The 17553-nt window shown below is 41.8% G+C and overlaps 1 protein-coding gene across 2 annotated transcripts in view; it reads left to right on the forward strand.

Moving 5' to 3' along the window:
* LYPD1 (LY6/PLAUR domain containing 1) overlaps positions 1-17553 on the forward strand; it is a 30367-nt gene that overhangs the window by 2626 nt on the left and 10188 nt on the right. The window lies entirely within an intron of this gene.

The raw sequence follows: 17553 nt of genomic DNA on the forward strand, positions 1-17553 counted from the left end.
CTCGCTGAGGTAGAACTTTCCAACCCTCTCCTCACCCCCTATCCCAGCTGTCTTATCAGAAGTCAAAGTTCCCCAAAGTATATCTGGAACTTTGGGAGAATAGGTAGAGCTCTTACTTCAGTTTCAAGGTCAAAACCATAAACACAGACCTTGCCATTTTAAGGATATTAAAAAGATGGGAAATAGCATAACTTGATGGCTGATAGTGAATGAACCAAAGCCCCCACTTCCTTTAGTTCTGTGAACTGCCTGCAGAGCCCGGTGAAGTGATTAGAACTGTTATATGATTCCCTTTACCCACTGGCAAATCAATGCAAGGACTCTAGTTTTAAAGCCAACACCTTGGGAAAGTCATTTCTTCTCAGAGAAGGGCCTGGAAATGTCATATTGCTATCCTCATGGTTATTTGGAAAGCAGATGTTAGCTTGACACTCTGCTGTGTTGTGTGTGTGTGTGCAGTTGTAAGGGCTGGTTTGTATAGGTCATTATTTGTTGCACCAAAATCACTCTTCTGGGAAGCCTGAGACATACTGGCTCTCAAGGGTAACTTGTCCCGAGAAATGCAGTAAACATTATTTTGGCACGTGGGATTTGGGCTATTAATGATGCAAACCAAAACAAACTTGGCGATAATTCTTTAGTTAAGATTGATAGGGATAATTTGAACAAATGGGATTTTTTTCTACTTGTGTTTCTTTCCTACGTTTTACCTGAGCAAAGAATTTACTGCCTTTCTACCAGAGGGACTGCTGTGATTTTAGTCAGAATTACTGTTAACACTTTATTGTTACTTTCAAATATTTGCAGCTTTCTTGAGACAGTAGTTTAGAGCCAGACAAAATGAGAATGTACTGTGGACACGTTAAGAACTTCTTCAGAGTCCACAAGGCCACTGCTTACCTGGGTGTCATATTTTATCACCTGGGATATGGTTAAGAAGGGGATGTAAGCTAAATTTGAGTCAGAAGAGGTCCTTTTTCTGAGACACATTTCTTCTTCTCTAAAAGTGTATCTAAGATGAATACCACACACTCCATTTTCAAAGTGCTGTTTTTCATCTTGCTTCATTCTGTCCTCAAAACCACTCTGTAAAAGAAGCAGAGCAGGCATTTTAACTTCCATTTTATCCACAGAAACTCCAGCACAGACTTCAAGTGCCTGGCCTAAGGTTGCTCGTTTTCTATAAGCTCAGACAAGGTAGGTACCTTGTCTCCAAACCAGGCCCCTCTGGCCACAGGTCACAGCCCAACAGGTAGAGACAGAATCAAGTAATAAGGCAGTTTCAATTGTGAAGTTTGACAAACAGAAGCAGTTGATGAACTCAAAGGAAAAGATTATGAAGGGAAGGATGCTAGGTCGGGGTGTGTGCACATGGAAGCAAGGCATTCTAAGCCTAAACTCCACAGAAACAAGCCAAACGGATCTGTTTCTGCATCAAAAGAGCAATGTCCAGGGGGGCCTTATACCTCCAAGGCACTTCCATTTTTATATCCATGTACTTATTAGGGACCAATTTAATTTTTTGCCAACGAGGATAGAGAGCAAACCTAAAACGTTAAGTGAACACAGTTGTAGTGTAATCATCATAGTAACAAGAGCTAACTGTTGTTGAGCGCCCGAGGCATCTGACTCTTTTCTGTGGGTTGTACATATAGAATCTCGTGAAATCTGGTGGTCCTCTTTCAGGATCTTGTTTCCTCATGCCACAGCCAGTCAGCATGTAATTCTATTACATGGTCAACATCTCCTCTCCAGAGAAGGTAATGCCTGTTAAATGATGCTATTAAGAATTGAAGTCAGAATTTCTTTCAAGTTTGATCAATAACATATGTTGTCCTGATAATCTCAGCATACTAGAGCTGAAAGAGCCCAGTGACTCCTAGTTAAAGATGCATGTTGGAATCTTGCTGGGAGTTTTGTTCAACTCCACATGCCTGGGTCTCTGCTTAAGGAAGCCCATTTCATAGATCTGTGGTATATCTGGCCATGGGTCTTTTATAAACTTCCCAATAATTCTGGGGTGACCCGAGTTGAGAACTGATCTGGACAAAACTTTTTGTGTTACAGAGGAAGAAAGCAAGGTCCAGGAAAATTAGATGCTTGGTCCAAGTTCACCAGCCAACTGTTACTAAGAGGCGCTTGAAGCCTGCTTCTCAGGCCAACACCTTTGCTGTAATACCACACAGCCAGCATGTAGTAAAATATCCTGCCAGGTCTTCCTGAAAAGATAGTCCAGGCAAAGTTCAAAGAGCTTAGGCCATTTTTCATATCCACCAAGTTCACCTAACAGTCCAGGTAGACAGGCCATGAAGTGGATGTCAAAAGAATCTGAGAACCAACCAGTGAGATTTTTAAGTTTGAGTGCTATGTGGACTGGCATTTTTTCATAGATGTGGAAAAACCAGGGCTTTAAATCGACTAAGAAAATTTAATGAACTAAGCCAGTCTGACATTAAGCAGTAATGAAAGGTGTTCTCTTTCCAAAAAATACCAGCCATGCAATATGCATAGGCCTTCAGTTTTCTGGACTAAGTCTGTAAACTCAGCTCTTAAAAATTTTGAGGCAGGTACATTTAATTTTCCATTGGGAAGTACGTTTGAAATTAACCTTTACCTATTCCCCAGAGTGACATTCCTATTAGGTGCTGAGATTATTATCCACCACTCTTGTTCCCTTTGGTCATTTCTGGAATAATAAGGTACTGGCTGTGGGGAAGGGAAGGTTCATTTCAACTTCTTTCATTGTCCTTACTAATTGATATTTAAATATTTGCGTAATGAATGACTTGTTCTCACTAACTCTGCACTTAATGAGTTGGTGTCTATTTACTAGCACCCTTGATAATGACACTTCTTTTGCTCTTGCTTGTCATTGCACTCTGCAAAATATTTCAAATATTGATTTTCATTTCAGAATAGAAGCCCCCTCCAGTATGAATTTTTAAACCAGGGAATAAAGAATGTGAATTTGCATTTGTTTGACAGTGCAATCTTGTAATTAGAGTTTTTCCTCTTGACTAGATACAGTGAAAGGGGCATAATTTAATTTTTATAGACTAGCCAATTTCTGCCCTTAGTAAAATATAGCTCTGTCAGTGAGCAAAATGTTACAGGTTCTCCTAAACCTTATTTAAAAGTTAAATGCAGTATATTGAGAGAAAGTTCACGGTCTGAATCAGTAACCTAATCGATCTCTTCACCCATCCTTTGCAACATGCATTAATCTATTTGTCTGTTTTGCAATACAAGAGTTACTGATTTATATGCCATGTTGCATCTACATTATGACTGTGTAAGTAATGGCTATTTTCCTTTTGGATTAGTTAGTTGCTCATTAAGTTGGGCAGGGATGGCTTCATATCTTGGATAGTTTAGTTTTACACCTTATTTTCTCATGAGCTAACTAAGGGATAGCAACAGAGGACTAGATGTCCCAAAAATGCTTGGTCATCCACTCTTAGTAGAAAGAAGTGGAAAATTAACCACAGCCTGTGTTTTCTTAAGTCTATGTCTGCTTAATTTCCCCGAGATCTAAAATAATAGGCTCTAGTTTGGCCTTGGGATGGGCTTGGCAGGAATGAGGCCCAGTGCTGCTAATCATAGTCCCTTTATTCCTGTATTCCTGTCATAGTCCCTGTATTCCTGTATTCTTCTGAGTGCATGCACTCAAGCTCAAATGCCTGTGCACACACATATGCGCATGCACACACACAGTCATATATTTGTGTGTGTGGATATACTTTTCCATTTTTGCCTGTATATATATTTGCATATACCCACATATGCAATGCTTGTAAGAAAAATGAAAATATTGAGTTAACCTTTACAGATACTGAGATCACAAATTCCTTAATCCATGCTATGTTGTAGGCATGAAGAACATTTTCTAAGATTTTTTTATTTTATTTTTGCAGAACAACTTTGTTAGAAGTAGCAGGGGTCTCCGCTAATCTTCCAGCGTCCTCCATTTGTCCCTGTCTCTCCTCCTCCTACCAGGCCTCTCCTGTTAGCTCTCTTTTAGACACCCCATCTGCAGTCCTTAATTTCTCACTGTTAACCCCATTTTGAATCAATCAGATGGGCTATGGAATATGCTCTATGAATAAAGTGCAAAACGAAAACAAAGTTCCACATTCTATCTTTGGCAAAGGAGACTTCAACAGCTTAAAAAACTTTAAAATGAAGCTGGGCACGGCGGCTCATACCTGTAATCCCAGCACTGGGAAGCTTGAGGTGGGTGGATCACCTGAGGTCAGGAGTTCGAGACCATCCTGGCCAACATGGTGAAACCCATCTCTACTAAAAACACAAAAAATTAGCTGGGCGTGGTGGCACATGCCTGTAATCCCAGCTACTCAGGAGGCTGAGATGTGAGAATTGCTTGAACCCGGGAGGTGGAGGTTGTAATGAGCTGAGATTACTCCACTGCACTCCAGCCTGGGCAACAGAGTGAGACTCTGTCTCAAAAACAAAACGAAACAAAAAAACCTTTAAAACATATTTGGATATCAAAAAATATATCTTCATATATTAAAACCAGCTCCGCTAAAAGGGTTTCCATATCAACTTCAATGAAGTTAGGAATTACACAGGAAGGGATTCTATTCCGTGAATGTTCACATCCCTACCTCCTTTCCTTTCCAGACACTAAAAGAACAAACACCTTGCTCTTCGAGGTGAGACATTTTGCCAAGCAGTTGACCACTTAGTTCTCAAGAAGCAACTATCTCTTTCATGTGCCTTCTGAGGAAGTATTCAGAGGGGGAATATCAAATGTCTTTCCCTTGGACTCTCCCAGTGAGTGAAGTATTTGTTTATGTTAACTTTCCAGCTGAACAAGCAGCTGGTGCTGACCTCCCATCTCCATAGATGAAACATTTGAAGATTGATCCAGCTCTCCCATAACGCTAATTCCTCCCACTATGATTGCATGAAAGCTGCTGTCATTGATGGTTTTCCTAATGAGTTTAAACAGAGAGGCTTCAAAGCTGGGGCATTTTTCCCAAGTGAAAATGAAACGAAGTATGAAAACAAAACATACCATTTTCTTTGAACTTTGAAAAGGAAATCTGCCTCCCTTACATACTCCTGAAACAAAAATTCTGAATCTACAGCCTTTGAGAGAGACAGTGTACCCGTGCCCGCCCTCCCTCTCTCCCGCCCGCCCTCCCTACCTTCCTTCCTTCCTTCCTAATTGATCAACTTAGGTTCTAATGTCCAAACTAAGCAAAGGTTTATTAGCACACTGTGCAAAAGGACTCAACACTTCAACCCCTATTTTTTACTTGTCCAGTGGAAAGTGTATTGGCTCCCTTAGGGGAGAGAACCCCTATGTTCTAGGTTCTTCACATTTGGTAACTTGAAAGAGTTTACTTAATATCCCAGGGGCTTAGCCTCCCCCCTTGTAAAATGTAGAAACAGGCTGACTGTTTTCTTATGAGATACAGCAAGAGAATGAGAAATGCGGTCAGTATAACCATCTTCAAGGAACCAGTGCTAGACATGGAAACCTGTCTTGATGCTCACCAGGAGTTGCCCCATTCACTATCCATACCTGCTTCTGAAGGGTGGCCCAGATATTATAGTACAAGTTACTTTGTACACTGTTTCTATATTTCTCAGAATGAGGGAGTCCTTGAATTCAGCCTTTAGTTCCTAACAGTAGTATCCTCATAGTTAATTTAGAAGGTTCACAAAGAGATAATATCCCCACTTGATAGTTGGTGAATCTAAGACACAGAAAAGTCAAGATCACACAGCCAGTGGGACAGGAATTCAAGTACCTTTCACTTCTCCAGATTTTTTTTTCCCCCGCTATGGTGCCATTTTCTATGTTTTCCCGCTTTTTTTGTATTTTTAACAACAATTTTATTGAAATATAATTCACCCTTTAAAGGATGCAATTATGTGGTTTTTCGTTTATTCATAGAGAAGTGTAACTATCACCACCAGTTCAAGAACATTTCGTCACCCCAAAAGAAACTTTATTTTATTAGCAGTCACCCCTCATTTTCCCCTTTTCCCAGCCCCTGGGAACCACTAATCTGCTTTCTGCTTCTATGGATTTGCCTATGCTGGACATTTCCTGTAAGTGAAATCTCATACTGTGTGGCCTTTTGTGGCTGGCTGCTTTTGCTTAGGATCATGTTTTATGGCTCATCCATACCACTTCCACTTTTGTTTTGTTTTGTTTTTTATTCCATAGGTAGATGTGTCCTTCCTCTTGCTGGGGCAGATATCTAAAAAGAAAGCTCAGGTTTAGCAGATCCCTACCTTATGGAATGGGATAGAATGAGATGGAATGGGATGCAGCATGGCTGTGAATCTTAGAACTCCACTGGCCAATTAGCCAATTTGCTGAATTAAAGTAACAACATGTGCCAAGAGCAAGCCATTCCAGTGAGTTTTTGGCAAAGGAATTGGTGTTCATCAAACATCTGCTTGGTGCCATGTACTGGACTGTCCATTTTTGCCCATCTATTATATAATTCATCTGTTTTCCCTTGAGATCTTGAATTAGTTTCTTTTAAACACAGGAATCCTCAGGCACATGGATGGGCTATTCCTGAGGCCCCTGTTGGTGGTCCCAGATGCCCAGCTCCACATCTGGCCTCACTCTTAGGCCACTGTCCTCAAGAATCCCACACCTCTAAGGCTAGAAGAGACCCTAATCTCTCTGGTCCACACTTTCACTTTACAGAGGAGTACACTGTGGTGCAGAAAGGAGTTTTCTTTCCTGGGGGGCTTAAGCATCTTGATAAGTCCATTTCTCTCTCTTCCCTTGAGAAAGCTTGAGGGTAAAGCAGGTTGAGAGAGGTTGTGGAGAAAGGTTTTGGTTAAAGAGATCAGATGCTGGCATGATTTGGTCATCTACAATGAATACCATGTCCATGCACAAGCCTAGCTTTTGTCCCCCAAACCAAATCATTTGATTACAGCCTTTGTATAGGCAGAACTCCTTACTCATTTAACTGTGAGACATATCTTTTCTTCTCTGTTAATTTTTTCTAGAAGACTAAGCTGGATTCTCCCTTGCTTTGTAGTTTTCATGGTGGTAGAAGTGACTATGTTTCAGGGAGCTGGAGCAAAGTTGCTGGTAGAAGACAATGTGTTTCCTACCCTGGGAACACCAAAAGAGGCCATACCTGTAATGCAGGATTTTCAATCATACCTGGAATGAATCAGCCAGCAAATAAAAGAACTATGAGATGTGCCATTAATTCTTTCTAGAATTTGACTTGTGGCTACATCATGATTCTGAAACTCTTTTCACAGGCCAGAGCTGTAGGGTATGTTCTCTTATTAGTAAATTGCTTCCAGTCTTCTGATTGCTTCCAACACTACAAAGCAAAGCAGGAGATGGACTGAATTAAGTGTTTTAGATAAGGTGAAACCATAGAGAGTTCGTAATAAATTGCTTTCTTAGGATGTGTTTAAATAGAATAGAGCAGCGATGGCTCAAGCTATTGATTTCAAGGGGTTTATGACTTTGCAAACCATGAGCAGGATCAGATGCAAACGTGATAAAATTGTATTATTTTAAGGAAGTTGTGATACTCGGTCCAGTGCATTTCATTTCTCACTGGACATGGACAATAGCTTTTTATGTTTTTCTATTTCTTGGACTTCTTCGTGAGCGCAGTGGAATGACTGGAGACAGTGCTGGAGGCGGGCGGCGCCAGGCACGTGGCTCTCAGCCTGCAGTGGTCTATGCATACTGCACACGGGTTGAATATGAATGTGCAGAGCAGTTTGCGATGCCCTCCACGGAGGCATCTTCAAAGAGCATCAGCAGAAGCAGGTGTATTAAGTGATGCTGGGCAAGGGGGTTTATGCACTGTTCTATTACTTATGCAAAATATAGCAAACCACTTGGGTCTCCAGTAACTTCAAAGAACCTGTTCAGAAATAGCTAGAGCCTAGCGGGTTGACTAGTCTGCCACCCAGTGAAGACATCCAAAGTGGGAGTGCAAAGGGGTCTCAGCTCCAAAGCCAGCTCAAGATTCTCTCAAGAGTGTCTGTGCCTTCAAAGGGAAAGGCAGCCAATAGGCCGGAGCCACACCTGGAGGCTGATGAGTTAACATTCTCTGAGAGGCAGGACAACTTTCCACTCAGCCTGTCACTGACTGTTGCAGGGGAAAGAGGGATAAAGCAAGTCAGGAGACATTCTGCATAAGAGTGAGTTAAGGTCCAGAAACAATTTCATCTTTGTTCAGTGTTCTCCAGCCAGCAGCTCAGTTTGCCTGGCATCACATCCTCTCAGTATTTTAGAGTGTATTTTCCTAATCAAATTGAACTACAGCTTCATTCACGGCTTTCATTTCTATGTACAAGATCCTGAAAGGATGCTGTTGGCTCTCTCTCATGCACATTCTCTCATGCTCTCTCTCTTTTTCTCTCTCTACCTCACCTTCCCTCTATCTTACACAGACACACACACTCACTGGTATAGAGACACGCAATAACTATTTGCTGACTGCGTATATTGAAGAAATCAAGTTTCAAGCTAAAACAGATAGATTTATCACCATTTCAAAATATTATAGCAGAGATGAAGGAGCTTAAATGTTTAGCATAAGAAGAAAAATAGAATAAAGACAAGTTGAATATACCTTTTACTTTTTAGTTAAACTAGAAATAGCTGACTTATGCCTGTTAGTGATAGTTGTAATTTAAGGAACCACTCTGAAATGTAATCCACCCCTGGTTTTATAGTTCTTTTTGTCAGCTTGCTTTTAAGGCTGACCTGGCTTTGCTTTGAATAGGAGTGTTTTCAAGAAATACACACACACACACACCTCTACAACACCAGCTTACATGGTGGTTGAGGAAGCTGGGGTCCAGGTTACCACTGGCCAGTCCTCAGCTGGAACTCTGCTACCTTGGAATTCAGCCTTGGTCATCAGCTCCCTTGGGAAGAAAGAAAATCCCCCCACATGGTTTTATGCCCCCTAGTCCTCACCCACACAGAAGATGCAAGTTACAAATACACACAGGTATGTTCCACAAGACACAGGCAGTTAGACTTTCAGCTGAGGGATATACTTCTAAACCATTCAGTTTGGGCAAATTAAACCACAAAGGGAAGCAAACAAACTTTGTTTTTACTTTCCTGCTGTCTGCTTTGCCCTTACACTCTTTCACTGGGCTCTAAGAATTCAACTAATTGCTTGTATTCTTGCCCCCTTTGTTGAATATCATTAATATCACTGTCATGATATTGACAAAACCTGGCATCATCCTCAGGTGGAAGGCCAAGGCAGCTATGGCTGCAACAGCTCCTAGGCATCAGGCAGCATTTTCCATCCCTTCATTAGTCTCTGGGGCAACACTTCCTAACAGAATTTACCAGCCGTTACTGCTGCCCCCGTCCTTTCTGTTCTTTCCTCCACCCTAGACCTTGCTTCCTGTATCACATAAGAATGTTTTTGGCTGCAAGTAGTAGGGACATAAACCATAAAGACATTTCTTGTTTATGTAACAAGATAGTTTACATAGGTGATCTTGGGGTTGCTCCTACAGCCCAGTGATGTCATCAAAAACTCAAAATTTCTCCATTTTTCTTCTTACTTCCCTAAGCATGTTGGCTTTTTGTCCTCAGGTTTCTTGCCTCTTGATCACAAGATGATCACTGTATTCAGGTTCAAGGGAAGGGATGGCACCAAAGAGCTTGTGTCTTAAGCTTTGCCTTTTAATGAGAACGCAAAAGTGTTTCCAAAGTCCCCCCAGAAATTCTCTTTACATTTCATGGGTCAGATCACTGTCCCATGGCCGCTAGTAGCTGTAAGGGTAGTGACTGAGTGGCCAACTGTGATTGTCTGCCAAATCAGCTTTTGAGAAGTCCATGCACAAGATTAGAAAAATTCAACAAAGTACCTCCAGGGACCCCTGGAAAAAGGACAGGGATAATTTTTCTTTCCTGAAAATCACCATTATTTTACCTCAATTGAACGCTGAAATGTATAGTCAAAGGACCTTCATCCTGGATCACTGTCACCCTTTGGAAGAAAAGAAACACATATACTAACAAATGTCCTGAACTTTAACACAAGATGTACATGACATTCTAGAATTCTAGTTCATTGAATGCTGAGATACAAAAGTATAACTAAATTTTAGTGTGAGGACATCATGTTCATGGTGACAAATATAAGGGTTCTTTGGGTTAAGTGCTTAGATGTTCTCAGTTCATTCCATCTGGAAGTCGTTATGCCACCAAGGACTCTCTCTTCCCTACATTTGGGTGAATTTGTATGCAAGAAACTGATTAAGAATCTTTAGGCCCCACTGTGTTAATCTTACCATTTGAGAACAATAATCAGAAGGACATCAAGGTTAGAAATGCAACAGCACAGCTTCATAAATCATTGAGGGGGCACTGTTAATACTGAGATAATAAGTCATAAATATCTGTTCCCTCAATCCCCCATGGCAAACTGGAGAACAAAGACACCAGCTAAGGGAAAGCAAGTGACTGCGCAGAAACCTTCCTCCCTCAGAAAGTTATAAATGAGCAAAGAAATCCAAGTCTAATGCAAGACTAAAGTAAAACCAACAATTGGTATCATACATTGTGGGTTGGTTGTTTGCTTGCTATAATTAAGTTGACATCAGTGGTTAACAGCCTTGAAAATTAAACTCACCAAAAATCTTTGAAAAGGGTAATCAAAGTCCTCTGAATAATGAACTTAACGCATCCCTGTTACAAGGAAAACAAATGTGTTCTTGGGTTATCTTGTTTCATGTCTATTTCATTGTGGATGTGGCTGTTGTTTTCAGAAACACATTTATTTTTACCCTTAGGGATCATTGCAGCCCCTTAATATTATTCTCAATTTTCAGTTCTACCAGCTAGGCCAAGATGGGCTCAACATCAGTATGAATATGCAGTGTGGAACTTGGCACTTCCTTTCTTTTTCTCTTTTTAAAATGAGTTGTTAGCATTCTTGTTGGGTTCCTGTGGCCATCTGCAACTCAAATGGAGGGGGCTTTTTTGGCCTTTAAAATATTCACATTCATGGCAAAGCAAAAGTACTTAAGAGCCAGAGCACAAAATTCTCCAGAAAAGAACTACCTTCTGGATCTTCTCTCTTTATTCCTGATAAATGGTGCTCATCGTGGCGGCAATGAGGCAAATGTATAGATAAGCCTCTACTTTCCAAGTCATTTTCATTAGAATGCAGAGAATGTCAAAATTCCTCACACAGTGTTCTTTCAGACAAAAAAAAATACTTGGATGCAGATCGAAGATCTTTTTTCTTGCAGTTTCTTTGAGCTCAGTGAAAATGCTTGTAGTTCATTCCAATTACCCGTTCCCCAAGCATTTTTCTTTGAGGAACTGTTCCTAGTCCTGCATAGAATATTTATTGTGATGTAATCGTAACTATGGTGTAGTAAGTGTTGGTTATTTTTCCAGTAGGGAAGTCTCACTCCCAAACAGGCATTCACACAAGTAGCAGTTTGCTGGAAAAGTTCGTCTTTAAAGCTACATTGCATAACATGGGTAAAAAGTAATGGACTATTAAAGGCTCTGTTTAGAAATTTCTGTCTTTGTACAGCAAAAAAGAGCTGAGGCAAAGGAAACTATTGGAAAAGATAGATGCATAATGGTCCACAGAAAAGAACTCAGTCTCCATGCCTCTGTTTTTAAGACCACTGGGGCAGAGGTTAAAGTGAAAAAACTGGAAAAATAATTCATTTTAAAAGCATACTTGTAGCACGTCGTTTGTAATAGAATTGTAGCTTCAAACTCTCTGAGATTGCCGGAAGTTGTATGTATATCCGTAGGGGAGTGGAGGGGGGTGACAGATCTTCTTTTGGTCTCAATACAACCAAGAGGCTTAATACTTCTAGCAGAAAAAAATGTTAAATGATGACCGTTTATGATCCTCAAGGTCCAGGGACTATTTGTAGGAGAAGATTAGTTTAGAAAATGCTTCTCGGCCAGGTGCGTTGGCTCACGCCTGTAATCCCAGCACTTTGGGAGGCTGAGGTGGGCGGATCACGAGGTCAGGAGATCGAGACCATCCTGGCTAACACGATGAAACCCCATCTCCACTAAAAACACAAAAAAATAGCCAGGCATGGTGGCAGGCACCTGTAGTCCCAGCTACTTGGGAGGCTGAGGCAGGAGAATGGCGTGAACCCAGGAGGCAGAGGTTGCAGTGAGCCCAGATGGCGCCACTGCAACTCCAGCCTGGGCGACAGCCTGGGAGACTCCGTCTCAAAAAAAAAAAAAAAAAAAAAAAAAAAAAATGCTTCTCAACCCCCCAGAGAATCATGGCTTTAGAATTAAATTCCAGGACACTGTGCAAACTGGGACAAATGGCACCTACTGGGGTCTAATGAGTGTCCAATGGTTATCAACCTTCTTTCTCATCCAGATTCTAAGGAAATTATGAAATAAAACAAGGAACGAGGCAGATGAGGCCTGAAATATCACCATTGCTACTGAGAAAGTCTAAGTTGGAGGGAATAACTTGGGGATGGGGGTCAAATGAGCTTTCAAATTGGCATCTCCAAACTGGCTGGTTGACCCAGTCATAGACAAGACCAGATATGGGAAGTTTCTTGCCCTGAGAAGCAGGGCAGAATACCTGTTTGCTATGAGTCACTCAATTTCAAGAAGGAACAGGAAAGGGATAAGCAGCGTGTGCCCAGTCTGTTCTTTCCAAATTTACCAATCAGACACATCACTCCACCTCCCTTAGGGCAGAGAGAATTAAAAAGGGAGAGAGAGGCCGGGCTGCATGGCTCATGCCTGTAATCCCAGCACTTTGGGATCACGAGGTCAGGAGATGGAGACCATCGTGGCTAACATGGTGAAACCCCGTCTCTACTAAAAATACAAAAAATTAACCGGGTATGGTGGCAGGCGCCTGTAGTCCCAGCTACTTGGGAGGCTGAGGCAGGAGAATCACTTGAACTTGGTAGGTGTAGGTTGCAGTGAGCCGAGATTGCGCCACTGCACTCCAGCCTGGGTGACAAAGCAACGCTCTAATAAATAAATAAATAAATAAATAGGAAAGAGGCCAGGAGTCACACTAATTGACTCCTTGTTTCCTTTTACATGGATGGATGTTGAGACTGAAGAAAAAACATTCCTTCAGTAATGTTCTCTTCCCATCACAATGAAAACCAGTCATTTCAGGAGCCTCCAAGCCCTTTGAGGCAAGAGTTAAGCAGTTAATAGCACAGATGGTTGGGGCTACATCTGTCACCTACACACAGACTATGCACTCACCCTATTACTCAGCATGAGAGTGGTCAAGCGTATTTCACTGCATTTGTTGGGGGTACGTGTAGCACAGAAAGAACATGGAGATTTTTCCCACATTCATACCAATTTTTTTTTCTTTTTTTTTTTTTTTGAGACAGGGTCTCACTCTGTTACGAGGCTGGAGTGCAGTGGAACAATTTCAGCACACTGCAACCTCTGCCTCCCAGGCTCAAATGATCATCCCACCTAAGCCTCCGGAGTAGCTGGGACCACAGGCAAGCGCCAACACGCCCAGCTGATACCAATGTCTTTTAAAAAATGTTGTATGTGGAAATAAATTGAGACTTATAGAAAAGCTGCAAAAATAGTGCAGTTTCTACATATCCTTCCCCCGTCTTTGGCTAGTGTTAACAATCTACATAACCGCAGTACGATGATCAAGGCTAGGAAATTAACATTGGCACAGTACTGTTAATGAAACCATGCTTTGTTTTGAGATTCCCACAGTTTTGCCTTTTTCTGTTCCAAGATCCTATCCAGGATCCCACGTTGCATTTGATTGTCATGTCTCCTTCTCCTCTAACCTCTGACAATGCATCATTCTTTCCATGTCTTTTGTGATGTTGACACTTTTGAAGAGGACTGGTCCAGATTTTTGTACACTGTCCCTCAGTTTGGGATTGTCTGCTGTTTTCTCATGAACAGATAGAGGTTTTGCATTTTTGACAAGAATCCTCAGAAGAGATGCACCCTTCTCAGTGCACTGTAGCAAGGGGCGCATGCCGTCAATGTCTTACTGGTGATGTTAACTTTGATCGCTTTTGATTCAGATAGTATCTGCTGGGTTTTTCCACTGTAAAGTTACTATTTTTTCCATTGTAATTAATAAATAACTTGAGGGAGATACTTAGAAACTATATAAATACACAGTTTCTCCTCCAACTTTGGCCAATAATTTCAGTGTCTTTTGGTGGATCTCTCCCACATCATTTGTTACCATGGTGTTCTAATCTTAATTTCTATTTCCCTCATTCCTTCTGCATTTATTAACTGGAATCCTTCTGTAAGAAAAACCTGTCTCTTCTGCACATATTTATTTACTCATTTATCTATGTCAGCATGAACTCATGGGTATTTACCTGATTGGATGGGGTTATAATCCAATACCATCATTATTTATTTTGTTGCTCAAATTGCTCCAGCTCTGTCCATTGGGAAGTTGGAAAGTCCAACCAAAACTCCAGCTTTGTCCACTGGGTCATTGGTCCAGAAAGGCAAACTGAGGCTTACAGAAGTGAAGTGTATTATCTAAGGAAGTGGCTCAGGGAGAATTCCAGTCTAGGTCTGTTAGACTCCAGGGTTCATGTTCTTTCCTCAGGGTAAGGAATTATTTCAGAATTAGAATGAAGTATGGACATGAGCTTCTTTAGTTTCCTCTATCCCATTAAGTAGATGAGGATCTACTTAATGATAAGGCCATTAAAGGAGAGGATCATGGCTTCTGGAAACTCCAGAGCTTGGTGAAAGAAGTTCATAGAAAACCCTGATCTTCAAGCACATTTCTTTACATTCCAACATTGTCAGTCATTCTTCTCAGGTCATCTTCATGGTGAAGCTATTAACAATTTCAGTTCATTATTGAAACTTCCATTGCTTACTTTATGACCAAATATCATATGGATTTGCCAACTATGAATGGAATTTTTGAGCCTAAAGTGGTTATTTCAACAGGTCAAGAAATAATATATCAAAGGAAGAACTTAGTAAGTGACATGGCCATTTCAATTCCCAGATTATCTCTTTGGCAATGAACATTTATTTGAAAATGGTATTTCTAAAAGAAACAAAATCAGTGACATTTTTCTTCTCATTGTCAAGTATTATGTTTTTAGGAAGATGTATAAAACCATAACATTTCCGAAACTACAACTAGAAAATTATGATTAAGTCCAGGGAGGGAAAAAGTTACCATGTCAACATTTATCCTGTGCACCAAAAGGCTCCTCTGCTTCTTGAAAGCAGAAAATAAGAGAACGATGGAGTCCAAGCAACACTCCAGATCTACCATGGTTAAAATGAGGACATAACAGGAAATAAGACCTGCTGAAACTTTCATTTTAGAGGAGTCCTTGTTTATAAATACAAGGTGGCTCTGGTTTATGTTGGAGACACTCCTAAAGGCAGCCACGCTGACACAGAACCTCAGTGCGGTGGGGAGAGGGGGTCCTGTGCTGGTTTCCCTGCAGGGTTTTGGCTTCAAATAGAACAGGACTTAAAACGCCTAAATGCTAGTTTTGCTCAGCAGGCCTGTATCCCCCCCACACTGGAAACAGCCCTCAGGTAGTGGCTCCAGCTTTGCAGCTTTTCCTATGTTCTCCTGTTTTTCCGTCAAACTGAGCTGTGTCCCCTGCTAGAATGTAGCCCCTCTCTCCATTACTGTGGATTCCAAGCCAATTGCAGGGTTTGGGTCTGCTATGAAGGGCAGGCTTTCTGTAGAGACAGTTCAGGTTTTTGTTTGTTTGTTTGTTTGTTTTTTGAGACGGAGTCTTGCTCTGTTGCCCAGGTTGGAATGCATTGGCATGATCACGGCTCACTACAACCTCTGTCTCCTGGGTTCAAGCTATTCTCCTGCCTCAGCTTCCTGAGTAGCTGGGAATATAGGGGCCCACCACCACACCCAACTGATTTTTTTTAGTAGAGACGGGGTTTCATCATGTTGGCCAGGCTGGTCTCAAACTCCTGACCTCATGATCTGCCCGCCTCGGCCTCCCAAAGTGCTGGGATTACAAGCGTGAGCCACTGCGCCCGGCTGAGACAGTTCAATTTTAATACATTTTAAAACAAAGAGATAAGACTCTACAAATCCTATAAAACTAGCGAAGGCCCTTGATAGAGTAGCCTTGACACATGTGGAACTCAGAGACCCTTTTTGATATCCCTCCAAAAGCAAATGTTCTGAACTGTGGTGGCTTTTCTCATGTAACTGCAGAGGAAAGATTGGGTGGAAGGGATCGATTTCATAATGTAAAGGTGATCAGATTTTGATAGAACAGAGGTCAGCAAACTACAGCCCTGGGCCAAATCTGGCCCACTGCCTGTGCTGTGACCGAGTTGTGCTGCCCTCCCAAAATTCACGTATTGCAGTCCTAATCCCCAATGTGATGGTATTTGGAGATGGGGCCTTGGGAGATAATTAAGGTTAGATGAGGTCACGAGAACAAGGCCCTGGCCTGATGGGAACAGGGTCTTTATAAAAGAGGGAGATTTACCTGGAGAGAGAGAGGGAGAGCTCGCTGTCTGTGCACACACAGAGGAAAGGCCAGGTTGAGGACACAGAGAGAAGGGGGGCACCACAAGCTACGAAGAGAGCCTTCACCAGAAACCAAATTTCCTGGAACCTTGATTTTTAACTTGCAGCCTCCTGAACCATGAGAAATTCATTTCTGTTGTTTAAGCCACACAGTCTCTGGTATTTTGGTATGCCAGCCTACGCAGACTAACGAAGTGTATTTCTGTAAATAAAGTTTTAGTGCAACAGCCACACCCATTTGTTTATGTATTGTCTATGGCTGCTTCTGTGATACAGTATCAGAATCCAGATATTGGATTCTGACAGCATTTGGCCTGCAAAGACCAAAATATTTGCTTTCTTTTTTTTTTTTTTTTTTTTTTTTGAGACGGAGTCTCGCTCTGTCCCCCAGGCTGGAGAGTGCAGTGGTGCGATCTCGGCTAACTGCAAGTTCCGCCTCCTGGGTTCTAACCCTTCACAGAAAAAGTGTGCCCGCCCCTGGAATAGAAAGTTACTGTATACACTGTAGGTTTTGAATATGAAAAGCCACCTCAGTGGGATATTAAAGGGCCAAAGGGAAGAAACCGTCTTAGTGTGCAGTAGCCCAACTAGCAATGTCACCTGCAGGAGTGTCCTGGACTTCTCACCTGGTCACCCCACCTATGAGCTCAGTCGTGTACAATGAACACATATGCCCTTGACAGTTGAGTCCTTGGAGGGCAGGTACATAAGGGAAGCCTGTCCTCTAAGGGGGCTGATAGAACAGGTCAGTTGTGACAGTGGGGTTAGAAAGGAAATGAGGGTGATGAAGAAAGAGCCTGGGAAGCAATGAAGAGGAAATGGACTCATCTCTCCCTCTCCACAGCAGTGGATCATCAGATGGTGTCTCAGGCTTCCCCAAGTTCCAACCACAGAACGGGAGCCAGGTTGTAATGTATAATGGAATCTTTGCTGTTAGAAAAAAATACCTCTCCTTCGATAAATTAAAACTTGCAGTTATAGTCTGGATGTGCTCTCTCCCTCCCCAGTGCAATAATTTGGAAGT

The sequence above is a fragment of the Pan paniscus genome, chromosome 13, assembly GCF_029289425.2.
Source record: "Pan paniscus chromosome 13, NHGRI_mPanPan1-v2.0_pri, whole genome shotgun sequence".
Classification (NCBI taxonomy): Eukaryota; Metazoa; Chordata; class Mammalia; order Primates; family Hominidae; genus Pan; species Pan paniscus.